This window comes from Oncorhynchus keta, chromosome 4 (genome assembly GCF_023373465.1).
Source record: "Oncorhynchus keta strain PuntledgeMale-10-30-2019 chromosome 4, Oket_V2, whole genome shotgun sequence".
NCBI classification, from domain to species: Eukaryota; Metazoa; Chordata; class Actinopteri; order Salmoniformes; family Salmonidae; genus Oncorhynchus; species Oncorhynchus keta.
This window is the reverse complement of record NC_068424.1, coordinates 50,237,597-50,264,266: the sequence shown is the minus strand read 5'-3', so window position 1 is coordinate 50,264,266 and position 26,670 is coordinate 50,237,597. Positions and strand designations below refer to the sequence as shown.

The 26,670-nt window shown below is 46.4% G+C and overlaps 1 protein-coding gene across 1 annotated transcript in view; it reads right to left on the bottom strand.

The window, feature by feature from the left end:
• The window catches only part of LOC118384025 (dystrophin-related protein 2-like), a 267,685-nt gene that overhangs the window by 203,791 nt on the left and 37,224 nt on the right, over positions 1–26,670 (bottom strand). The window contains exon 2 of the mRNA XM_052509144.1: positions 20,128–20,268. The gene's annotated coding sequence lies outside the window, so the exon portion shown is untranslated. The remainder of the gene's footprint in view (positions 1–20,127; positions 20,269–26,670) is intronic.

Below are 26,670 nucleotides of genomic sequence, written 5' to 3'. Positions count from 1 at the left end.
GAAACACATGCAAGGATCCTCATCGCCAGCTAGCAACGCCCTTTACCGCAAAGACCCCCTCCGGCAATGAGGCCTTCGTCCGAGCAATATCTGCCATCATAAATAGGGATTAGCTCCTTGCTAATGAAGGGCAATCTGGTGGTGGTCTTAGAGAGCGCCAAAAGGAAGGACCCTGTTTCCTTCCCTGACAATTACTCAGCGCTGCCGGCTTTTAGGACTGCTGGGAAACGCCTGGAGAATGCTGAAAGTTGCGTCCGTTTCTATCTCTGGCTGATACAGAGACTTTTTTTTATTACAAGCAGGCTTGACTACTGTAATGCTTTCCTGTCTGGTCTACCCAAGAAAGCCATTGGTCAGCTGCAAAACATACAGAATGCTGCAGCGTGGGTACTGGCCAAGACCAGACTGAGAGCACACATTACACCAGTTTGAAAGTCAATCAATCACATTTATTTATAAAGCTCTTTTTTACATCAGCCAAAGTCACACAGTGCTATACAGAAACCCAGCCTAAAACCGCAAACAGCAAGAAACGCAGATATAGAAGCATGGTAGCTAGAAAAAACTCCCTAGAAGGGCAGGAATCTAGGAAGAAACCTAGAGAGGAACCAGGCTCTGAGGGGTGGCCAGTCCTCTTCCGGATGTGCCGGGTCAAGATTATAACAGTACATGGCCAAGATGTTCAAATGTACATAGATGACCAGCAGGGTCAAATAGTAACAATGGCTGCCTGTGAGTTTTAGAATACATTTGAAGATTCTTCTATTGGTTTTAAATCAATTCATGATTGTGCATCAAATCAAATCAAATTGTATTTGTCACACGCGCTGAATACAACAGGCAGTGGCGGTTCTAGCTTGTATGGCTCCATGGGTGAATCCCCCCTTCAAGCCCCTACACTACTACACTTCAAACAAGTAACACACAAACTAAATTGCACAATTGCCATCCAAAGTCTCTCCAATGAGAACAGAACAACGTGAGTCCCTTAGTATGACACTGCACTATAAAGAACACTAAGACTTGGATGGCAGAAAGCTTGCACAGGAACTGAAGAACTTGCATGACTTTCCATCGAAGACCATGACCCTGCTTGAGCTGCTGGTATTTATACACGAAAGGGAGCTCTCAGAAATGTATCCAAATTTGTGGACTCCTCTCAGAATTTGTCTTACTCTTCCAGTGACCGTAGCTGAAGCAGAGAGCTTTCCGAAGCTGAAGCTCATCAAATCCTACCTGAGGTCCATCATGTCACAGGAACGCCTTTAGTGGCCTTGCTGTCATCAGTATTAACCATGCAATTGGTGGGCAGACTTCTTATGATGATGTAATTGACGACTTTGCATCAAGGAAGGCAAGAAAAGTCCGGGTTTAGATGGCATGACAGCACTCCAAACTTCTCTCCTACATTTTCCAATGTGGAAAATCTTTCCTGAAGGGCTGAGGTTGCGGCATCAACAACGACATAAAAAATTGTCACCCCCAGCTTCTTCAGGGCATCACTCAAAGGCTCATCAAATGATTCGTATGAAAAGTGAACGCTTTGTGAACCTCAGCTTTTTTTGTCGTAGAACGGACCACATTCATACCCTCGCAAATATCCTTGCCTGACGTTTGTGCAGTCATAAAGCCAGTTGCTCTGTAGTTGCTGAGACCTCTCTATAGAGGTTGTGGACTCGAGTCACAAATATGATGACTTGCAACTCGACTTTAACACCAATGACTCGTGACTTAACTTGGACTTGAGCCTCTTGACTCGAACTGACTTGATGTCCTCCACAAGCCCAAATATGAAAAATAATGCTATTTAAAAAACTGTGCAGCGGATCAACTCTTCATTTAACAGATTACAGTTTGAATCGGACAGCAGCCAATCAAATTGTGCCAGCGGAGAAAAAGTTGCGCTTGGCAGTGCAGAGGAAACGTCGGCGGGTGAATTCAGATGGAGCCCTTGGAAAGATGATACCCAAAATGATTATTTTCGAATATAAAGACGACGCTGTAGTCAACAAAAAACGGATTGCAACTTGCAAAACATGCGGGAAGAAAATAACAGACGGAGGAGCAACAACTTCCAACTCTTTGAAGCTGCACAAAGAACGGTAAGTCGTGGCTAATATAGCCGACAGCTATATATAACTTTGCTAGTGTAGCATGTAGGCTAACGTAACGTTAAATCAATGAGCCTCCACACAGTCAGCCAGTACGGGAATGGGATCATTGCACCCAAGATTGAGCTACAACTGGCTAGGCAGTTGGTAGCCTAAATCCTGCCTGATGTTACTGCTGTTTCTAAAAACCATTGACATATGTAACCTACAGTGTGTGTGTGTGTGTGCGCGTGTGTGTGTGTGCGTGTGTGCGTGTGTGTGTGTGTGTGTGTGTGTGTGTGTGTGCGTGCGTGCGTGCGTGCGTGTGTGTGTGTGTGTGTGTGTGTGTATGTATGTGGTGTGTTGGGCGATTGTGTACAAGCCTACATCGCCAGATCGCCGCTCAATTATTTTTTTTATATGCTTACCTCTTGCAGATTTCACCAATACCAGATGAACAAAAGTGCCACAAGTGAACCACAACAGTCTCCAATCTCACAGTTCATGGAGACCCATGTAGAGCAGTACAACATGAATCATCCACAGCAGAAGGCTATCAACATGGCAATACTGTCCGACCTGGTTATCGATTGCAACTTGCCTCTGTCTATTGTGGAAAACAAGAGTTTGTCACTTTCTGTCAGTGGTTGACAGTAAGTACAGCCCAGTGTGTCGTAGAACATTGACATCAAAAGTAGAGCTACAGAGAGACGTTACAGAGAGACGTTCAAAACTGAAAACTCAGTTGAGCAACACAGACCATGTTTCAGTCACCGTGGACATTTGGTCCGACCGAAAGATGAGGGGGTTCCTTGGTGTCACTGTGCACTGTATGGAGAAAGATGAGGGGGTTCCTGGGTGTCACTGTGCACTGTATGGAGAAAGATGAGGGGGTTCCTTGGTGTCACTGTGCACTGTATGGAGAAAGATGAGGGGGTTCCTGGGTGTCACTGTGCACTGTATGGAGAAAGATGAGGGGGTTCCTGGGTGTCACTGTGCACTGCATGGAGAAAGATGAGGGGGTTCCTGGGTGTCACTGTGCACTGTGCACTGTATGGAGAAAGATGAGGGGGTTCCTGGGTGTCACTGTGCACTGTATGGAGAAAGATGAGGGGGTTCCTGGGTGTCACTGTGCACTGTATGGAGAAAGATGGAGAGAGGATACAGCTCAAGTCCAATCTCTTGGCCTGTGACCGCTTCAAAGGCCCACACAGGGACTCTGAATCTGTGAGAAATTTGAGGCCATATGTGGTGAGTACAGCGTTAAAGATAAATTGGACTATATCATTATTGACAATGCTGCCAACATGAGAAAAGCATTCACGGTGTGCTTCCCCATTGAACAAGAAGAGGAAGTACATGACATACAGTAGATCACCTTGATGACCCAGAGCTCTGGAATGACCTAACACTGGAAGACCAGCAAACAGTGGATGCTGCTATTGCAAAAAAAACAGCGCTTGCAAGTGTTTTGCTCACACTCTCCAGCTGGTGGTGGGAGATGGCTTGAAAGAAACAAAAGTGATGACTCCTTCTCTTTCAAAGTTATCAAAAATCAGCTCACTGCTGCATACAAGCACAACATTAAAATAGGTGTTTGAGGCTGAGTTTGGGGAAAGAGGCATCCCTGCTGCTGTCAACACAAGATGGAACTCAACACTGAGACAAGTGAAGGCAGATATCCAACGTGACCATCTAAAACTCAGGCATGTTCTACAAAAGGCTGGGCACAAAGGAGTTGTTGTTCACAATACGGGAGTTGAATAAGTTGAAGGAGTAGGTGGACATACTGAAGCCATTTGGAGAAGCAACAGATTTGACACAGGGAGAGAAGATAGTCACAATAAGTTCTGTTGTTCCCTCTGTCCTGTCCCTGAATCACCACCTGGAGCAGCGGAAGCCTCAAGTCCATTTCCTGAGCGGCCTGGTCAGAAGTCTCCAGGCATCCCTGAACAAACGATTTATTGGAATCTTCATCAATGTGAAAACGGCCTGGACACAAGATGGAATCACTGCCCCCTTTTCAGATCCAGTCTACCTCAATGCAGCTGCCTTGGATCCGGCTTTTTCTCTGATGTGGGTGGAGCACCATGTGCTGGTCAAGCACCATGTGCTGGTCAAGGAGGAGGTCAAGGAGGAGGTGGCACAAAGAGTGAAAGGTAAATATTATTGAGTTTAATGTAACTTTTTCTCATAATTTAATCCAATTGACTGCAACAATAATACTTCTTCAGTTTAACCCACTACATCACCAATGCTCTAATTACCGGCCTTTCTGCTTCTGCTTTTACATGTTTTGTCAGAACTGATTCTGCAAGATGCTACAGGGACTGAGCAAGCTGTGCCTCTTGTTGATGAGGAAGAGCGAGAGGACCATAATCTTGGACAAGAAGAAGGGCTGTTTGCAGCACACTGTAAGAGGAAGAAGAAAGCTGTTGGGATCACTCCAGCACTACAAGCTAAGTCACTACCTTGACATATGCGAAGGACAGAATGCCCTCCTGTTCTGAGCAATGAACATGAAGGCTCTTCCTTCACTGTCCCGAGCGGCCATCAGGGTCTTGGCAGTGCCTCCAGTGCTCCGGTGAGGATTGCCTTCAGCCAGGGTGGTATCGTACTGCGGCCTCATCGTGCACAAATGACTGACAGACTTTTTTGTCGAATTTGGTCTTTTGCAAATGCAATGCATCACAGGGCCCTGAGATAAGAGAAGAAAATGAAACTGTTTATGCAGTACACACACACACACACACACACACACACACACACACACACACACACACACACACACACACACACACACACACACACACACACACACACACACACACACACACCCACACACACACACACACACACACACACACACACACACACACACACACACACACACACACACACACACACACACACACACACACACACACACACCCATGTAGTTCAGGTTTTATCTCCCATCTTTGGGGTCTGTATTTTTTTCTCAGACATTCAGGCCAGTGTTCAAATTGTAGTCCTACTTGAAGTTCGGAAGCAGTTGTTTTGATGTACCTTTTAATAAATGATTGTAACTTTATGGCAGGATTGATTTAGGTGTCTAGAGTATATCTAGAGAGAGAGAGAGAGAGCACTACAATATGTAGTTTTTGTTGTCATATTGATGTCTCTTTCTCATGGCTACCCATGTATTTCCATGTAAATATAAAGTTTATTTGGAAAGTAATAAAAATATATATTTTTAAAAGCATTCATGATTTGTGTAAATGTAATATACTAACACTTACTCTTGTTAAAAAAATGAAATGGTATTACATTTGGTGAAGAGCACATTATGACTTGTTTATGACTCAAATCAAATCAAATCAAATGTATTTATATAGCCCTTCGTACATCAGCTGATATCTCAAAGTGCTGTACAGAAACCCAGCCTAAAACCCCAAACAGCAAGCAATGCAGGTGTAGAAGCACGGTGGCTAGGAAAAACTCCCTAGAAAGGCCAAAACCTAGGAAGAAACCTAGAGAGGAACCAGGCTATGTGGGGTGGCCAGTCCTCTTCTGGCTGTGCCGGGTGGAGATTATAACAGAACATGGCCAAGATGTTCAAATGTTCATAAATGACCAGCATGGTCGAATAATAATAAGGCAGAACAGTTGAAACTGGAGCAGCAGCACAGTCAGGTGGACTGGGGACAGCAAGGAGTCATCATGTCAGGTCGTCCTGGGGCACGGTCCTTGGGCTCAGGGCCTCCGAGAGAGAGAAAGAAAGAGAGAATTAGAGAGAGCATATGTGGGGTGGCCAGACTCAGAACTCAAAGTTTAGGACTTGAGACTTGACTTGGGACTTGAGTGCTAAGACTTGAGACTTACTTGTGACTTGTAAAACAATGACTTGTTCCCACCTCTGCCTCTCTCTGTCTTTCTGAGAAGACTGACTGCAACATCCACATGCATACTGGGACACTGTATCAGCTTGCTCACATGTTGGATCTGGCTCAAGATGTCATACCACACCACTGTACAGATGCTGAAGCGGTATCCCACCTTCTCTGACAAGGACTGGACCTCAATCTTTATCACAGGTTCTTTGGTTTGATCCCTCACCTCAATCAGTGCCTCTCTCACCGCTGCTGCCTGATACCTCAGTGGCTCAACACTCTTAACTTTACTCTCCCACCTTGTCTCAGTCCACATCTTCAAAGTGATGTCCACATGTTTCTACAGGATGGCCCATCACTGTGTGGAGCCTGAGAACAAGGTGTACAGTTTGTATAAGATGACAAGGTAACCTGTGGCATCGACAGAACTTTTAGTAGCATCAGCCACAACCAGGTACAATGTGTGAGCACAACATGGCACAAATAGAGCTCTTGGATTCCTTTCCAGGAGTCTGGCTTGGACACCTTTGTTTTTGCCTCTCGTGTTGGTCCCATTATCACAAGACTGTCCTCTGCAGTCCTCAAAAGCTCCTCTAATCTTTTGAGAATCAGGGATGCCAAATGTTGACTCCTCTGCCCTCCAAAACCCCCATAAAATGTTCCTTTATGTGGGGCTCCACCTTCAGGGACACAATTCTAATCACAACTGACAACTGTTCAATGTGGCTGCCATCTGAGGTGCAATCTAGAATGATAGAGAAGAATTTTGCCAGCTTGATGTCACCTGCCATTATTGAAATGACCTTGCTGCTCCACAAATCAATGAGTTCATTCTGTATTTGGTGGCCAAGGTAGCTGGTGGTGTGACTCGAGGTCCCTTTTTGGACACGGTTAAGGTGCTCTTTCATGACTGGATCAAATTGTGCCATCAGTTCAACCGCTTTGAGGAAATTTCCATTTGATGGAGAGTACAGGGTTTCTGTGTGTCCCCTTAGTGCCAGATTTCTAACTGCCAGAGACTGCACAATAGCAGTCAGACGTATCAACATCTCTCTCCATCTTATCCTCTCAGCCTCCATAAGTGCCATCTCATGTTTATCAATTGTTTCCCCTTTTCCCCCGAATTCTGTCAGTCAGAACCGAAGGCCAGTCAGGAGGGTCTGTAGACAGTGGTTCATCCTCAGCAGCAGGGTCTGTAGACAGTGGTTCATTCTCAGCAGCAGGGTCTGTAGACAGTGGTTCATCCTCAGCAGCAGGGTCTGTAGACAGTGGTTCATCCTCAGCAGCAGGGTCTGTAGACAGTGGTTCATCCTCAGCAACAGGGTCTGTAGACAGTGGTTCATCCTCAGCAGCAGGGTCTGTAGACAGTGGTTCATCCTCAGCAGCAGGGTCTGTAGACAGGGTCTGTAGACAGTGGTTCATCCTCAGCAGCAGGGTCTGTAGACAGTGGTTCATCCTCAGCAGCAGGGTCTGTAGACAGTGGTTCATCCTCAGCAGCAGGGTCTGTAGGCAGTAGTTCATCCACAGCAGCAGGGTCTGTAGACAGGGTCTGTAGACAGTGGTTCATCCTCAGCAGCAGGGTCTGTAGACAGTGGTTCATCCTCAGCAGCAGGGTCTGTAGGCAGTAGTTCATCCTCAGCAGCAGGGTCTGTAGACAGTGGTTCATCCTCAGCAGCAGGGTCTGTAGACAGTGGTTCATCCTCAGCAGCAGGGTCTGTAGACAGGGTCTGTAGACAGTGGTTCATCCTCAGCAGCAGGGTCTGTAGACAGGGTCTGTAGACAGTGGTTCATCCTCAGCAGCAGGGTCTGTAGACAGTGGTTCATCCTCAGCAGCAGGGTCTGTAGACAGTGGTTCATCCTCAGCAGCAGGGTCTGTAGACAGTGGTTCATCCTCAGCAGCAGGGTCTGTAGACAGTGGTTCATCCTCAGCAGCAGGGTCTGTAGACAGTGGTTCATCCTCAGAACCAGGGTCTGTAGACAGTGGTTCATCCTCAGAACCAGGGTCTGTAGACAGTGGTTCATCCTCAGCAGCAGGGTCTGTAGACAGTGGTTCAACCTCAGCAGCAGGGTCTGTAGACCGTGGTTCATCCTCAGCAGCAGGGTCTGTAGACAGGGTCTGTAGACAGTGGTTCAACCTCAGCAGCAGGGTCTGTAGACAGTGGTTCATCCTCAGTAGCAGGGTCTGTAGACAGTGGTTCATCCTCAGCAGCAGGGTCTGGTCAGCAGCAGGGTCTGTAGACAGTGGTTCATCCTCAGCAGCATGGTCTGTAGACAGTGGTTCATCCTCAGCAGCAGGGTCTGTAGACAGTGGTTCATCCTCAGCAGCAGGGTCTGTAGACAGTGGTTCATCCTCAGCAGCAGGGTCTGTAGCAGGGTCTGTAGACAGTGGTTCATCCTCAGCAGCAGGGTCTGTAGACAGTGGTTCAACCTCAGCAGCAGGGTCTGTAGACAGTGGTTCATCCTCAGCAGCAGGGTCTGTAGACAGTGGTTCATCCTCAGCAGCAGGATTTGGTGGGATGCTGCTACAGGCATTTCTAATGGAGAGCACATGGGCATTAGTTTACACATGTTATTCACAGCATTTATAGTGGTGGAACATCCCACATACAAACCCAGTAATAATAAAATCAGCATTGTTACCTACAATATGGAAACTTAGGCTCAGACAACATTCGTGAAGACACCTGTGCGGGTGAGGAGGTGGATGGCTCCTCATTCTGAGGCTCCAATATTATTTCTGAAGAGGCCTGTGTGGCTGAGGAGGTCGATGGCTCCTCATCCTGGCCAGTGCCAGAGGGTGCTCCAAAATATTTCAGAAGTGCCCCTGAATTTGCATTGAAAAGCAGTATATGAGTTTGACACCCTAAATACATTTGTTGTACAATTAAATATACATGTCATTATGCGCAATTTATACAATTTTCAGAATAGGAACCATATGAACCACACAACCTCCTTGGCTAATTCTAAGCATAAGACACCCCAAAAGACTCTATATATCACAAAAGGTGCATAATAGAGATGTCTTTTTAAGTTAGCCTACAACATTGGAAATTCCCCTTACTGAGCTCAGGACCTAGGCAATACAATGACAGAAAACCTTTCTGATGTCACCTCAATGAAAGTGAACTAAATCAATAATGTGCTAGTTAGGTTGTAATCGTTTTGCTGCATTATCATGATGAAACTGTGTGAAATCATATCTAATGTTGTGTAAGCTATTTGGACAGAAAACGGAATACAGTCGCCCCATGTATAATAGCATAGCAAGCAACATAGGCTAACAAACACAAGTGTTATACTAGCCTATTTCATTACGTGCATCGTATTATACTCATAAAGAGATGATAGAGCTGCAATACCTTTTATCTTTAATGTGTTTCTCCTCTTCTTCTTTCCTCTCTTTCCTAAACTGGGCACCTGATGGCTTAGACCCTTTCTCATCCATTTGTGTTGATTTGGCACTCGAGCATCATTACAATACCCATCCTCCAACACTGTCAACCAAGAGTCAAGACTAAACCAATTCACCTTGGTGCTGTGCAGACTGCTTTTATATTATTCTTAACCATTTCACACAAACCAGAAACAAATTCAGCAATATGTCTGTGAAACTATATGCTCACAGTATTATGAGTGAATTGTGGTTTATTTCATAGTGTTTCGTAGCGTGACTGATATATCGTACTTTTGAGTGGGAGACCTTTCTAGGCAGTAGCCTGTCCAGCTCACAAGCTAGAATGAGGGCGCCCACTCCGACAAGGTTAATTGACCCACAGTCCCACACGGTGACATGATATCATTGACGTGACGTGCAAATGACTGACAGAAAACCAATGGCGCAAATGTCACCATTCGATATTCTTTGGTGCGGGAGCCCCGTGCAGTTCGCGGCAAGATGTCGCCCTGGGTGGCTGCAGATATCGCCCATACCGAAATCCACCACTGACAACGGGTGTAGACCTTACAGTGAAATGCTTACTTACAAGCCCTTAACCAACAATGCAGTTTTAAGAAAATACCAACAAAAAAAGTAAGAGATAAGAATAACAATTCATTAAGAGCAGCAGTAAATAACAATAGCGGGGCTACATACAGGGGGTACCGGTACAGAGTCAATGTGGCGGGGGCACCGGTGTCGAGGTAATTGAGGTAATATGTATACGTAGGTAGAGTTATTAAAGTGACTATGCATAGATAATAACAGAGAAGAGCAGCAGTGTAGAAGAGGGGGTAGAAGCTGTTTAGAAGCCTCTTGGACCTAGACTTGGCACTCCGGTACCTTTTGCCGTGCGGTAGCAGAGAGAACAGTCTATGACTAGGGTGGTTGGAGTCTTTGACAATTTTTAGGGCCTTCCTCTGACACCGCCTGGTATAGAGGTCCTGGATGGCAGGAAGCTTTGCCCCGGTGATGTACTGCGCTTTATGCACTACCCTCTGTAGTGCCTTGTGGTCGGAGGCCGAGCAGTTGCCATACCAGGCAGTGATGCAGCTGTAAAACCTTTTGAGGATCTGAGGACCATTGCCAAATCTTTTCAGTCTTCTGAGGGGGAATAGGTTTTGTCATGCCCTCTTCATGACTGTCTTGCTGTGCTTGGGCCATGTTAGTTTGTTAGTGATGAAGACACCAAGGAACGCAAAGCTCTCAACCTGCTCCACTACAGCCTCGTCGATGAGAATGGGTGCGTGATCGGTCCTCCTTTTCCTGTAGTCCACAATCATTTCCTTTTGTCTTGATCATGTTGAGAGAGAGGTTGTTGTCCTTGCACCACACGGTCAGGTCTCTGACCTCCTCCCTATAGGCTGTCTCATTGTTGTCGGTGATCAGGCCTACCTACCACTGTTGTGCCATCAGCAAACTTAATGATGGTGTTGGAGTCGTGCCTGGCCGTGCAGTCATGAGGGAACAGGGAGTACAGGAGGTGACTGAGCATGCACCCCTGGGGGGCCCCCGTGTTGACGATCAGAGTGGCGGATGTGTTGTTACCTACCCTTACCACCCGGGGGCGGCCCGTCAGGAAGTCCAGAATCCAGTTGCAGAGGGAGGTGTTTAGTCCCAGGGTCCTTAACTTAGTGGTGAGCTTTGAGGGCGCTATGGTGTTGAACACTGAGCTGTAGTCAATGAAGAGCATTCTCCATAGGTGTTCCTTTTGTCCAGATGTGAAATGGCAGTGTGGAGGGCAATAGAGATCGGATCATTTGTGGATCTGTTGGTGCGGTATGGAAATTGGAGTGGGTCTAGGGTTTCTAGGATAATGGTGTTGATGTGAGCCATGACCAGCCTTTCAAAGCAATTCATGGCTACTGACGTGAGTGCTACTGGTCGGTAGTCATTTAGGCAGGTCACCTTAGTGTTCTTGGGCACAGGGACTATGGTGGCATCCCAATACATATCAGACATGTCCTCTGGCCTTTTAACTATCCTAAAGCCTAGGACCAAGAGGCATGGAGAAGCAGCCTTTAGTTATTATGCCCACAGCCTCTGGAATAGCCTGCCAGAGAACCTGAGGGGGGCCAAAACTGTGGACATATTTAATAGATATCTTAAAACAGCTTTGCCTTTCCTTAGGATGCGTTTTATTCTTTCAGTTTTTATTGTTATTCTTTTTTTCCAGTTTTTATTTTCATTGTTTTTATTCGTTTTTCCTGCAAAGCGCTTTGCATTGCATTCTTGTATGAAATGTGCTATATAAATAAAGTGTGATTTGAATAAACTCCCTTCCTTCGGCTGTAACATACAGCAACACTCTGAACAAACATAAAGACACACACACCAATACATATACACATGCACACACACTCTCACAACACACACACCACTGATCAATGGGTTCACCCTTCCCCTAATCTCCATCACACACACACTCCACAGCAACCCTACGACGTGTCAGTGTGGCACCAAAGTCAGGCAGCATACACTGAACAACACAGAACAGTTTTACACTTCCCCTACTGCCCCACCCCACCCAACACACTCTATCCTTCACACAACGGTTCGCCCGCCACAACGCCGCCAGTATTTCACATGAAAGCTCCTCTCACATCGCACAAAGCTGCTGAGAAAGCATCATTCATCCTGGCTAGTCGAGCTCTAATGATGATGGGCCTCCCAATTTGGTTCAGCAACATCAACTTAGATTAACCAACGCCGCCTCGCACACGTTTGAAGGTTGCCCGCGCCCGTTTTAGGGCAAGCTTTCCATTTGAAACGGCAAACAGCTCAAGCCGCCTCAGCAGGCAGAATAGAAAGCCTTATTACTTTTCAGTGATGTCACACTACACTACATCCACTGTACTTATGCATAAATCATCATCACATTTATTTTAATGCTATTCAAGGCTCTTCTCCATTTTCTTGACATTCTATTTCAAAATAACGTTTTCGCTCTATAATGATCAATTTACTCTGATTATACAAGACAGGGTTTGGGCCCAGAACTGTAGAAAATAGAATGTGTGCTTTCATTGACAACCCCGTGCGCTATCACACAGGCCATCCTCACTCGTAAGCAAGAAAAATGTCTTGCTGCCCCCATCTTCCATACAACAGGACACTTAAGGAGTCCATTGTTCAGTACGACATCCATATTCTCACTGATATGATCAGTGTAAATGAGCTTCCCCGGGGGTTTGAGTGGAACACGTTGTGGTAGGGAGAGGAGGGAAAAGACCCAGATTCACAATGAGGCTAATATTACCGGTTTATGGGCCGTCTGCTGAGGTAAATCGATACAGATAATCTAATTGGCTAACGCTTTAGACACTTCAGATTAGATAAAACAACTGAATTGATCTTACCCAAGCCTCCCTGATCATGGCTCTGTGATCTAACCCAAGCCTCCCTGATCATGGCTCTGTGATCTAACCCAAGCCTCCCTGATCATGGCTCTGTGATCTAACCCAAGCCTCCCTGATCATGGCTCTGTGATCTAACCCAAGCCTTCCTGATCATGGCTCTGTGATCTAACCCAAGCTTCCCTGATCATGGCTCTGGGATCTAACCCAAGCCTGCCTGATCATGGCTCTGGGATCTAACGCAAGCCTCCCTGATCATGGCTCTGTGATCTAACCCAAGCCTTCCTGATCATGGCTCTGTGATCTAACCCAAGCCTCCCTGATCATGGCTCTGGGATCTAACCCAAGCCTGCCTGATCATGGCTCTGTGATCTAACCCAAGCCTCCCTGGTCATGGCTCTGTGATCTAACCCAAGCCTCCCTGATCATGGCTCTGTGATCTAACCCAAGCCTCCCTGATCATGGCTCTGTGATCTAACCCAAGCCTCCCTGATCATGGCTCTGGGATCTAACCAAAGCCTCCCTGATCATGGCTCTGGGATCTAACCAAAGCCTGCCTGATCATGGCTCTGGGATCTAACCCAAGCCTCCCTGATCATGGCTCTGTGTCAGAACACAGTTTTGATGTTATTTAATGGTGAAAAAGTAACACTTTTGATGACTGTATTGGCTCAGTGAGAGAGATATCCTCAGTATAAAATTAAGTAAGGTGAAATTTTTCTGATGGAGGAATTGGAGCAAGCATCTGTCTCTAACATACAAAATGTCAAGTCCTGTTAGCCTTAACTGAATGCCTGCTGATTTCATTTCACACAGGCGTATGCAGGTTGACGTGCGTGAAGGAACATGAGAGCACCCACATGCACACGGGGAACGTTTCTCAGCTCAGAACAAAAGCTGTGTGGTTGTTAACATAACAGACACACATACACCATGAACACATACACTTTACCTGTAGGACAGGTAAATGGTCTAATTCACACACTTATCAAGAGAACATCCCTGGTCACCCCTACTGCCTCTGATCTGGCGGACTCACGAAACACATGCTTCATTGGTAAATTATGTCTGAGTGTTGGAGAGTGCACCTAGCTATCCGTAAATAAATTTAAAAAATGTAAATGGTGCTGTCTGGTTTGCTTAATATAAGGAATTTTAAATTATTTATACTTGTACTTTTACGTTTGATTCTTAAGTATATTTTCAAATCAAATAGTTTTAGATTTTTACTCAAGTAGGATTTTACTGGGTGACTTTCACTTTTACTTGAGTTATTTTCTATGAAGGTATCTTTACTGTTACTCAAGTACGACAATTGGGTACTTTTTCCACAACTGCACACACGCTCCAACCCCCACACGTTGAACCCATAACAACTGCACACACGCTCCAACCCCCACACTTTGAACCCATAACAACTGCACACACGCTCCAACCCCCACACTTTCAACCCATAACAAGTGCACACACAATCTCAATATCTCTCTATTTCTTTCATACACACACACACACAGACACAGACACACAGTGAATGCTCCATTGAGAGCTCAACATACAAAGTCTGCTCCCTGCCACCCTATCCTCATCCCTATCCTCTGCATTAGCCACAGCCTCTGGAGCAGAGGAGACAATAGAGATTGTGCTAGAGGAAGGAGGGGTGGGCCAATAGGAACCAGGGAGAACACTAGTGGGGAGAGGATGCCACAGTAGAGCATCCTTAGAACCGCTGCGCTCCAAGAGCCGTCCAGAGGACAAACCATACACTGGGGTCGCTGGCTCCTCCAAAGAGGGAGCAAGAGAGAGGGGGAGAGGAGGGGGGGGGGATTGTGAAGCAGAAAAACATTCTGGTGTAGGGTCGTAGTGTGTGACATAGTAGACATAGAGAGTGGTGACTGGCCGTTTAAGTTGGTGGGTGTGATTTACAGATCAGGCAGTGAGTGTGTGGGGTCTATAGACGTTATGGACAATCAGAGAATATGTGGCCTGAAGTTTTCTATGTTCTCGACAAAGTGAATTTGTATGATCTCCTTTGATTGTCCTGTGTATAACCATAGCTAGCTACCCTCTTAGCCATATCTCCCTCAGAAAAGAGAATTTTACATCCATGTAAATGCACTTCCTGGTTTGAATATATGGCTAAATGAAGAAGAACATCGTGTCAAATCAGTATGTCTAGATTACTCAACATGTCCCAATAAAATACTACTGTACATAATTCCACAGTTAGATATGGATTATTATGGTAAGACTATTAGTTTTTTGTAAAATGTTTTGGTTGTAGGTTGGAGGTGACAGGAAAGGCTTGGTAAGGGTAAGAAGCATTATGTATATTTTAAGAGATGAGCATGAGAATGCTTAGAGGGAGGTTTTCCATATTAGCTCCCTCTAAAGTAAACAGTTGGCTCCGAACATTCTGTGACACACACAGGAGCATAGTGACATTAAGAAAGGGTAATTTCAGCTGTCGGCTACGTGAAGGAATTAAGCCATCGCCTTATGGCACACATCTGAGGAGAAATTTAGCTTTTTACACCAATTTGTATCAACAAAACGGAAGGGCAAGGAACTAAACTTCCATCTTCCAACCTAAAAAGGAAATCGTCAATCTCCAGTCCAGAGTTCTATTGCATAGATAAGGGAGAGGAGAGAAAACAGGAGATGCAATCACACTCTTGTGTACTTCCTGGTAAAATAAAGCAAGCTTTCCTCAAATATCTCAGAGCAAGATAAGATTCTAAAAGTCTCCAGAAGCAGATCTGTTATTTCTGCTGGAGCGTCGAGGCAGCATCCCTGCGCATGGCCAGTCCGACAAAGTGTGCCAGAGCCAGAGTCTGTGAAGCTAAGACTGCGCTGTGGTGCCAGCCTGCCAGTCCCGGGCATAGAGGGGCATGGGCTGCTACCCCAGCCGCGAAGCTGTGGCAAAGTCCCCACTGTCTCTTACACATTACCATGCAACCTAGCTACAGTTGAAGTCGGAAGTTTATGTAACAGTATAATTTTAAACCGTCCCCTCGCCCATACCCGGGCGTGAACCAGGGACCTTCTGCACACATCGACAACAGTCACCCACGAAGCATCGTTACCCATCGCTCCACAAAAGCCGCGGCCCTTGCAGAGCAAGGGGAACTACTACTTCAAGGTCTCAGAGCAAGTGACGTAACCGATTGAAACGCTATTTAGCGCGCACCGCTAACTAAGCTAGCCGTTTCACATCCGTTACATTTACATACACCGTAGCCAAATATATTTACACTCAGTTTTCACAAATCCTGACATTTAATCCGTGTTAAAAAAAACCTGTCTTAGGTCAGTTAGGACTTTATTTTAAGAATTTTATGAATGTGAAATGTCAGAATAATACTAGAGAGAATGATTTATTTCAGCTTTTATTTCTTCAATCACATTCCCAGTGGGTCAGAAGTTTACATACACTCAATTAGTATTTGGTAGCATTGCCTTTAAATTGTTTAACTTGGGTCAAACATTTCGGGTAGCCTTCCACAAGCTTCCCACAATAAGTTGGGTGAATTTTGTCTCATTCCTCCTGACAGAGCTGGTGTACCTGAGTCAGGTTTGTAGGCCTCCTTGCTCGCAAACGCTTTTTCAGTTCTGCCCCAAAAAATTATATGGGATTGAGGTCAGGGCTTTGTGATGGCCACTCCAATACCTTGACTTTGTTGTCCTTAAGCCATTTTGCCACAACTTTCGAAGTATGCTTGGGGTCATTGTCCATTTGGAAGACCCATTTGCGACCAAGCTTTAACTTCCTGACTGATGTCTTGAGATGTTGCTTCAATATGTCCACATAATTTTCCATCCTCATGATGACATATATTTTGTGAAGTGCACCAGTCCCTCCTGCAGCAAAGCACCCCCAGAACATGATGATGCCACCCCCGTGCTTCACGGTTGATTGTTCTTCGGGTTGCAAGCATCCCCCTTTTTCCTCCAAACATAACGATGGTCGTTATGGCCAAACAGTTCTGTTATTGTTTCATCAGACCAGAGGACATTTCCCCAAAAAGTACGATCTTTGTCCACATGTGCAGTTGCAAACCGTAGTCTGGATTCTTTATGGCGGGTTTGGAGCAGTGGCTTCTTCCCTGCTGAGCGGCCTTTCAGGTTATGTCGATATAGGACTCATTTTTACTGTGGATATAGATACTTTTGTAACTGTTTCCTCCAGCAAGGTCATTTGCTGTTGTTCTGGGATTGATTTTCACACCAAAGTACGTTCATCTCTAGTAGACAGAATGCATCTCCTTCCTGAGCGGTATGACGGCTGTGTGTTCCCATGGTGTTTATACTTGCGTACTATTGTTTGTACAGATGAACGTGGGACCTTCAGGCATTTGGAAATTGCTTCCACGGATGAACTAGACATGTAGAGGCCTACAATTTTTTTCTGAGGTCTTGGATGATTTCTTTTGATTTTCCCATGATGTCAAGCAAAGAGGCACTGAGTTTGAAGGTCGGCCTTGAAATACATCCTCCTTTACACCTCCTCAAATGATGTCAATTAGCCTATCAGAAGCTTCTAAAGCCATGACATCATTTTCTGGAATTTTCCAAGCTGTTTAAACAGAGGGTTTGTAAACTTCTGACTCACTGGAATTGTGATACAATTATAAGTGAAATCATCTGTAAACAATTGTTGGAAAAACTACACGTGTCATGCACAAAGTAGATGTCCTAACTGACTTGCCAAAACAAAAGCTTGTTCATTTGTGGAGTGGTTGAAAAATGAGTTTTAATTACTCCAACCTAAGTGTATGTCAACTTCTGACTTCAACTGTAACACTCTGTATTTCCCGTTCTCCCTACATCTGCAAATAGTTCCGCTTCCCTGCCCGACACGCCGGGGCTGGTGCTCTTTCATTTAGAGCCAGAGATAAGGGTAGGCGAGAGGATATTACTTGTGGGGAGACACTAACTGAATTGGCTCCAGCGGGTCAAACACACCTAAATGACAGCTCACCCAGGACCCAGCAGGCATTTATCTAACTCGGAGGAGAAGCCATGGCTTGTCTGATGGGGTCGGGATATGTAGGGAAGACTGACTGACTGCTGGCTGGGTGTGTGTGGGGGCGGATGAAAATGATTAAATACATTGTGTGTTGCAGGGCCAGGGGCAGAAGCGGGGTTGCAAAACAAAGCATGCTCTCGTCTTTCGCCACGATCATGTGAGCCCATACGATGTGTGGGAAGGGGAGTAAACAAATCAACACGGATATGACCCACTGCTGGGGCATTCAGAGGGCCTGCGATGGAAGGAAGGAGGAGGCGGAGAGAGAGAGAGAGAGAGAGAGGTACACAGAGTGGTCTTCTTATATCTTATTTTCATTGAACACTTTAAGCCTTACTTTTTCCATTTCAGTCTCAGCTCTGGAGAAACAACATAGGGTTAGCAGTGCTAGCGCCTGGTTAATAGCCATTAGCAAACCATTGGCACACAAAGAACACACTAAAAACACTGCAGACTTGAACATAAGACCCATGAATGGCTGTCATAAGCCCTGCGGTCACCCCCTACATTGACTGGCACGTGTGTGCTACAGTGGTTGCTATTCCTCTCAGTTGAGGCTTGCATTTCATACAAAAACACTGGTTTAGCCTCCACTTTTCTATCCATCTGAAAGAGGCCCGATTTGAAATGTTATTGGTGAGTTTGCCACACTTCTCAGATGGCACCAGGAGACTGAATGAAATGTATTTCTAGTCGATTGACTGAAGAACGACTTCGCCCCTTTGATCGGGCCTCTGGGGAACCCAGCAACCCAGGTCCTATGTCGCATGCTTGAGATCACCTCCTGAGAGATCCCCCCTCCTGCTCCCTCTCTCCTCTCTCTCTCTCTCTCTCTCTCTCTCTCCCTCCCTCTCTCTCTCCCCCTCTCCTCTCTCTCTCTCTCTCTCCCTCTCTCCTCCACTCTCCCTCTCTCTCCCCTCTCTCTCCTCTCCCCTCTCCTCCACTCTCCCCTCTCTCCCTCTCTCCCCCTCTCCTCCACTCTCCCTCTCTCCCTCTCCTCCTCTCTCCCTCTCTCCCTCTCTCCTCCCTCTCTCCTCTCTCTCCCTCTCTCCCCCTCTCCTCCCTCTCCCTCTCTCTCCCTCTCTCTCCTCCCTCTCCCTCTCTCTCCCTCTCTCTCTCTCTCTCTCTCTCTCTCTCCCCTCTCCTCTCTCCCTCTCCTCTCTCCTCCTCTCTCCCTCTCCCTCTCTCCCTCTCTCTCCTCTCTCCTCCTCTCTCTCTCCCTCTCTCTCTCTCTCTCTCTCTCTCTCTCTCTCCCTCTCTCCCTCTCTCCCTCTCTCTCCCTCTCCCCTCTCTCCCCCTCTCCCCCTCTCCTCTCTCTCTCTCTCCCTCTCTCTCCTCCTCTCTCCTCTCTCTCCCTCCTCCCCTCTCTCCCTCTCCCTCCCTCTCTCCTCTCTCTCTCTCCTCTCTCCCCCTCTCCCTCTCTCTCCTCTCTCTCTCCCTCTCTCCCCTCTCCTCCACTCTCCCTCTCTCTCTCCCTCTCCCTCCTCCTCTCCCTCCCTCTCTCTCCTCTCTCTCTCTCTCTCTCCCTCTCTCCCCCTCTCCTCCCTCTCCCTCTCCCTCCCTCTCTCTCTCTCCCTCTCTCCCCCTCTCCCTCTCTCTCCCTCTCCCTCCCTCCCTCTCTCTCTCTCTCTCTCTCTCTCTCTCTCTCCCTCTCTCCCCCTCTCCTCCTCTCTCCCCCTCTCCTCCCTCTCTCTCTCTCCCTCTCTCCCCTCTCCTCCCTCTCTCCTCTCCCTCTCCCTCTCTCTCTCTCTCTCTCTCTCTCTCTCTCTCTCTCTCCTCCTCTCTCCCTCTCCCCTCTCTCTCTCTCTCTCCCTCTCTCCCCTCTCCTCCTCTCTCCCTCTCTCTCTCCTCTCTCCCCTCTCCTCCTCTCTCTCTCTCTCTCTCTCTCTCTCTCTCTCTCTCTCTCTCTCTCTCTCTCTCTCTCTCTCTCTCTCTCTCTCTCCTCCTCTCTCTCCTCTCTCTCTCTCTCTCTCCCTCTCCCCCTCTCTCTCCCCTCCCTCTCTCTCTCTCTCTCCCCCTCTCTCTCCCTCTCTCTCTCTCTCTCTCTCTCTCCCTCTCTCTCTCTCTCTCTCTCTCTCTCTCCCTCTCTCCCTCTCTCCCCCCCTCTCCCCCTCTCCTCTCCTCCACTCTCCCTCTCCCTCCCTCCCTCTCTCTCCCTCTCCTCCACTCTCACTCTCTCTCTCTCCCTTAACATCGCACCCTTTGAGAGGTTAGGACTTCAGATAAACATGGATGAAATCACTATGGAGGGGAAAACAACATAAAACTTCCTCATCTTTGAAGCTAGATCTGCAATCTCTCCACACACCAAAAAAAATGAAATCGGTCACTTGTGAGTAATTACCCAGTGGTGAAGACGTGATTGACGTGGCTGCAGATTCGGCGTCTCCGTGGAATCAGGCCAACGCGTCTCTTCCTAGGGGAGGGCCAGTCGATGGCACGTGGGGGTCCAATGGCGCTCTCCTTCTCTCCTCAGAGGGTGGACCTATGAGGGGAAGTGAGGAGGGTCAGAGAGGCACATCAAACATCTGTCATTTTGGCATTTTCAATTATTGGATTTGGGCCGCGTGCCAATGGAGAAGCCCTCCTATCAAAACCAATGACATACAGACATGCAAAAGCATGCTTTTCTATGTGTTCAGTCCTTAATCGTACGAGAGAGAGAGAGAGAGAGAGAGAGAGGGAGAGTGGAGGAGAGGGGGAGAGAGGGGGAGAGAGAGAGAGAGAGGAGAGAGAGAGAGAGAGAGAGAGAGAGAGAGAGAGGGAGGGAGAGGGAGAGGGAGAGTGGAGGAGAGACCGGATAGGTGCAGTGAAATGTGTTGTTTTACAGGGTCAGCTATAGTAGTACGGTGCCCCAGGAGTAAAGGATGGTTAAGTGCCCTGCTCAAGGAAGAGAGAGAGACTGGCTCCACCAGTCCCATCATCCCGTTATAGGGTGTTTCTTATCAGCAGCCAGCACGCGCCCCCCTCCTCATACTGGCTGCTGGGGAGCTGAACACTGAGCCCTGGCTGTCAGTAGGAAACAGAGAAACAGAGAGGCGGATAGGGGAAGAATGCCAATGAGCGTGGTCCCCTGGCCGAGCCAGCTCTGAGATTTCATTACTCCCCCAGACGGGGATATAGCGCTGGCCTGTGGAGCACTTCGACCCGTTCCAAGTCTGATAGCCATGTTAACATGCAACAGGAGCCCTCTCCTTACTCGCCTTAACACACGCCCACCGCCCCCAGACGACCGACCTTTACAAACATCGATAACTGCACAAATCCCATTTGATTTGGCCCCTCCTTGAAGGTTTGGGAGTAAAATGCCTGGAAACGACGGCTAAGAGGGAGATAAGAGATATACTTTGGGGGAGGTTAGGCAGTTACCAGGTCTGTGTTAAGGTGTGTCGAGCTCTCTAATACATCTGTGTGGGGAAGAAAGGTTAGAGGTGACCAAAATTGAGTGCACTCCCAAAGAGTTCAAACAGAGCCATAAAAGTTTAATGCACAGCTGGCAGCTAGCAGCCCGGCAGAAAAAGGTGAGTGAGATGAGCTATTTTCAAAGCTGTATTAAAGTTTTAGGTGGAAGAAAAAAAGGTGTTTCTGTTCAGAATCCTTGTCTTCCTCTCCAACTTTGCACATTCTATCTTCTATTATCTGCCGTGTTTGGAGACATGTCATAATGTTCCATACCTCAGACTTGGCAAAATGCTAACTAGCAGCAGAGACCCTCTCAAGAGTCGGGGAGAGGAATCAAGAAGATAGCTCACACTGGTTGTCACTTAACTCTGAGTGACAAGAAGCAGGGAAGCTTTCATTTTCCAATCTCCCCCAAAGAATCACCCCTAGAACATATTTTTTATTTTTTATTTTACACTTCATTGGAACAAATGAAATCTCTCTTTGGTAACACTGGTATTATACATATTTAATCAGGGAAGCCTGATCCGATTATAAATCTTTGGAAAACAAAAACATGGCTGATATCGATGAACTACTACACACGCCCACGGTAATAATGACCAGAGGTGGGAAGTGAAGGAAAGAGGGAATGACAGGGAGAGACGAAGACAGGGAGGGAAAATGAGAGAGAGAAGCAGGAGTAGAGTAAGGCAATACACACTTCAAAACGTCCCTCTACATATTCTATCCCCTGTCCCTTACATTACTGGATGTCTTCTCTTTACCCTCATATCTCCACTCCCCCACCACTCACCATCAATCCATCCATCCATCACCCAGGGCCCCTGAGCGTTTAGCTGACTAAAATCGGCGTAACATGTCTTAAAAGATACCATCTGGGCACCCTTTCAAAGAGCAGGAGGAAGAGGGCAGAGGATGTCAACGCATCCATCAACTAGTTGAACCAAAGAACATGTGGCTGAGAGAGCGCAACAGTAAAAACCACTCAGGCAACCCACCGGACGCCCTATTCCCTCCACCAGGAAGAGGCCTCAGAGTTCAGTCACGAACCGAGGAGACAGAGTCACTAGTCGCTTTGGATAGGACACCACGCTGAAGTGGCTTCTTTCACAACACAACGCCAATTCATCATCCACACTGTTAACCCCCCTGTCACTTCCCCTCTGCCCGGATAATGAAGTGTTTTGTCACTGGAAATTGGTGTCCGTTCATTCAGATAAGCTTCAACAACGTTCCGGGAGCATGAAATAGCTTGTGATGGGGGTCGGGGTGACGTGGAGGGTTGACTTGATTGGTATGGGGCAAATTCATTGGAATTCAATCACTTTTTGACAGCATCCTTTTTAATATAAACAAAATATTCCATACATGTTTGCCCATGGAAGAAGGGTGAAGTGACTTTTTGGACCTGAATGCCCCCCACAAAAAAAATGACCAGGCAAGTCAGCTAAGAACAAATTCTTATTGACCATGACAACCTACACCGGCCAAATGACGCTGGGCCAATTATTCAACCATGCTGGTCATTTATGAACATTTGAACATCTTGGCCACGTTCTGTTATAATCTCCACCCGGCACAGCCAGAAGAGGACTGGCCACCCCACATATGCTCACTCTAATTCTCTCTTTCTTTCTCTCTCTCGGAGGACCTGAGCCCTAGGACCGTGCCCCAGGACTACCTGACATGATGGCTCCTTGCTGTCCCCAGTCCACCTGACTGTGCTGCTGCTCCAGTTTCAACTGTTCTGCCTTATTATTATTCGACCATGCTGGTCATTTATGAACATTTGAACATCTTGGTCATGTTCTGTTATAATCTCTACCCGGCACAGCCAGAAGAGGACTGGCCACCCCACATAGCCCGGTTCCTCTCTAGGTTTCTTCCTAGGTTTTGGCCTTTCTAGGGAGTTTTTCCTAGCCACCGTGCTTTTACACCTGCATTGTTTGCTGTTTGGGGTTTTAGGCTGGGTTTCTGTACAGCACTTTGAGATATCAGCTGATGTACGAAGGGCTATATAAATAAATTTGATTTGATTTGATTTGATATGCGCCCTACTAGACTCCAATCACGGCCGTTTGTTATTTTTTAAACATTTATTTATTTCACCTTTATTTAACCAGGTAGTCTAGTTAAGAACAAGTTCTCATTTATAACTGGCCAAGAATAAAGCAAAGCAGTTCGACACATACAACAACACAGAGTTACACACAGAATAAACAAACATACAGTCAATAATACAGTAGAAAAAAATCTATATACAGTGTGTGCAAATGAGGTAAGTTAAGGGAGGTAAGGCAATAAATAGGCCATGGTGGCGAAGTAATTACAATATATCAATTAAACACTGGAGTGATTGATGTGCAGAAGATGAATGTGCAAGTGGAGATACTGGGGTGCAAAGGAGCAAGATAAATAAATAAATAAATAAAGTATGGGGATGAGGTAGTTGGATGGGCTATGTACAGGTGCAGTGATCTGTGAGCTGCTCTGACAGCTGGTGCTTAAATCTAGTGAGGGAGATATGAGTCTCCAGCTTCAGTGATTTTTGCAGTTCATTCCAGTTATCGTTCCAATTATACCACCTGGATTCGAATCAGAGTGATGCCTCAAGAACTGAGATACAGCGCCTTAGACCGCTGCGCCACTCGGGAGCCCAAATATTTTACATTCAAGAGATAAAGGTGCTTAAATTTGACCCATTTTACATACCTCGCCATACCATGAGACATACATGTCTTCATCACTGGAAAATATAGGTTTGAGTTTGATATCATTTAAAAGTTTCGAGTTTTTTTGTTACCATATCTTGGAGAAAAGAAAATTCTGCAAATTGTCATTTTGAAACCTTCAATTGTCACAACAATCTCCACATTTTATCATATTGACATACAGTATGTTGTAGCTTAAACAATTTAGCAAAATCTGAGGTTTTGTGTTGTGCCTGCCACCGGTTGAGACACAACATGCTCTTGTAAAATAAGGTCTAAGTTACAACATATGTGAATATCAAAAGAATCACAGTAAATGTGCTTTTAGATAACTGAAGTTAAATGTTTTTTAAAAAAGTCATACTTTTAAAAATAATAATTTGCAAAAAGTTGTTTGTAAACTTATTTTCAACCGTTTATATTTTCCAGTGATGACGACATGGATGGCTCATGGTATGGTGGGGTATGTAAAATAGGTAAACCTAGAGCACCTTAAACTCTTGAATGTTTTGGCATTCAAGAGAAAAAAAAGTCCCTCTCTAACGAGTGCGCTGAGAGTCGGGAAGCAAGTTCAGGGAGTGAGTGTTTTCATAAATAAACCAAACCAAAAACACGAAACACAAACAACGCACCGACATGAAAACAGAGTCAATAACACCTGTGGAAAGAACCAAGGGGAGGGACAGATATAGGGAAGATAATCAAGGAGGTGATGGAGTCCAGGTGAGTGTCATGAGGCGCTGGTGTGCGAGACGATGGTGACAGGTGTGCGGGATAATCAGCAGCCTGATGACCTAGAGCCCGGAGAGGGAGTATACGTGACAGTATCCTCTCCACTCCAGCCGCAGGACGCCATCAAAGGGAACGAACCCGGGGATCAGGAGTGGACAGGTCACCCCTGCTGATGTGCGGGAACCTGTCACGCCAGCTGAGGCACGGGAACCTGTCGAGTCAGCTGGGTGTGCAGGAACCTGACAGACCGTTTGAAGCAGGGGAGCCTGGCGATCCGGCTGAGGCATGAAAGCCTGACGAGTCGGCTGAGGCAGGGGAGCCTGGCGATCCGGCTGAGGCATGAAAGCCTGACGAGTCGGCTGAGGCAGGGGAGCCTGGCGATCCGGCTGAGGCATGAGAGCCTGTAGCGGTTCCCGGACCCGACGTCATTTATTCGGACACAAAAAAAAGGCACTCCCTGATGCTTCCCTTAGGTGAGGTGTTATTCTGTAACGGGTGCGCTCAGAGTCGGGAAGCAAGTTCAGGGAGTGAGTGTTTTAATAAATAAACCAAATAGAAGATAATCAAGGAGGTGATGGAGTCCAGGTGAGTGTCATGAGGCGCTGGTTCGCGAGACGATGGTGACAGGTGTGCGGGATAATCAGCAGCCTGATGACCTAGAGGCCGGAGAGGGAGTATACGTGACAATCTGGGCATTTCTACCATGGGCAAATATGGATGGAAGGTTTCATTCAAATCAAAAAGAGTGCTGTCAAAAAGTGATTGAATTCAAATTAATTTAGTGGGCTATTACACAGAGGCCACAACAACTAAAAAACTGACCAGCACACAGACATGAGCACCTGGCCTGATGTAGGAGAGGGATCACACTCACACACACACACACACACAAACCAAGTGTGCTCCAATGCTCTTTTTGACAGTGAGAGAGCCTGTGATTTCTGATCATACAGCAGAATTTATGTAGACAGAGCAGCCTCGCTTCAGAGAAAAAGAGAGAAGAAGATAGAGAGAAGAAACAGAGATGAAGAACAGAGAGAGAAAGAAGCAGCTGGCTGTCAAGCAGCAGCAGCTCTGGCCCAGCCCTTCCCATTAAGACGGGCTGTGTGAAATGAGAGCTGTAGCACCGGGAGAGCCTGCTGTCAGCCTCACTTAGTCCAGCCCACGTCAATGGTCCCATGGCAGGCCCCAGCCTCACAGCAGTGGTCCCATGGCAGGCCCCAGCCTCACAGCAGTGTGCTAACATAATAATACACACCTTAGCCACAGCTACAGTACACTAGTTAGGCCTGGATGAGCCATAAATGTACACACTAGTGTTACAGCACTATGTGGCAACGGTTTATTTTAAAATCATTTCATGAGTACATTTGGTCAATTGATTTGGTTGATAGTACAACAAAGAATCAATACTTCATCCAACATTTAAGATGGCAGAGTCTATCGTTACCTAATTGCAGGTATACTCCGGGCAATTTAGGTTATAAAGGAATGGGGTCCTTATTGTAGGATCAAGAGGTAGAGCGTAACTGTAGCTCAGTTGGTAGAGCATGGCGCTTGTAACGCCAGGGTAGTGGGTTCGTTCCCCGGGACCACCCATACGTAGAATGTATGCACACATGACTGTAAGTCGCTTTGGATAAAAGCGTCTGCTAAATGGCATATATTATTATTATTATTATTATTATATACAGTATTTAGTTGTGGTCTGTAGACATGGGGGATGCTTAGTTCCCTATCTTTATCTACTTACTTCGTTAGCCAACTTGATGTCATGCCAAACAACTTGATGAATGTACTTTATAAACACTCAGGCTACAATTTATCCACCCACACAACTATTTATCTAACACATAATTCAAACACATATGCTCTAAACAAGAAGTGACTACAACTACATACACCAGTATTAAGTCCATAGAGAACTGGAGGGAGCATCTGACCCTGTGTCTTAACCTTTCTTATCCACAGCAGTCAGAGAAGAGAGGGAGATAATGCCAAAGAAAAAAATGGCCCCTCTAGCGTAACGGGCAGTATTG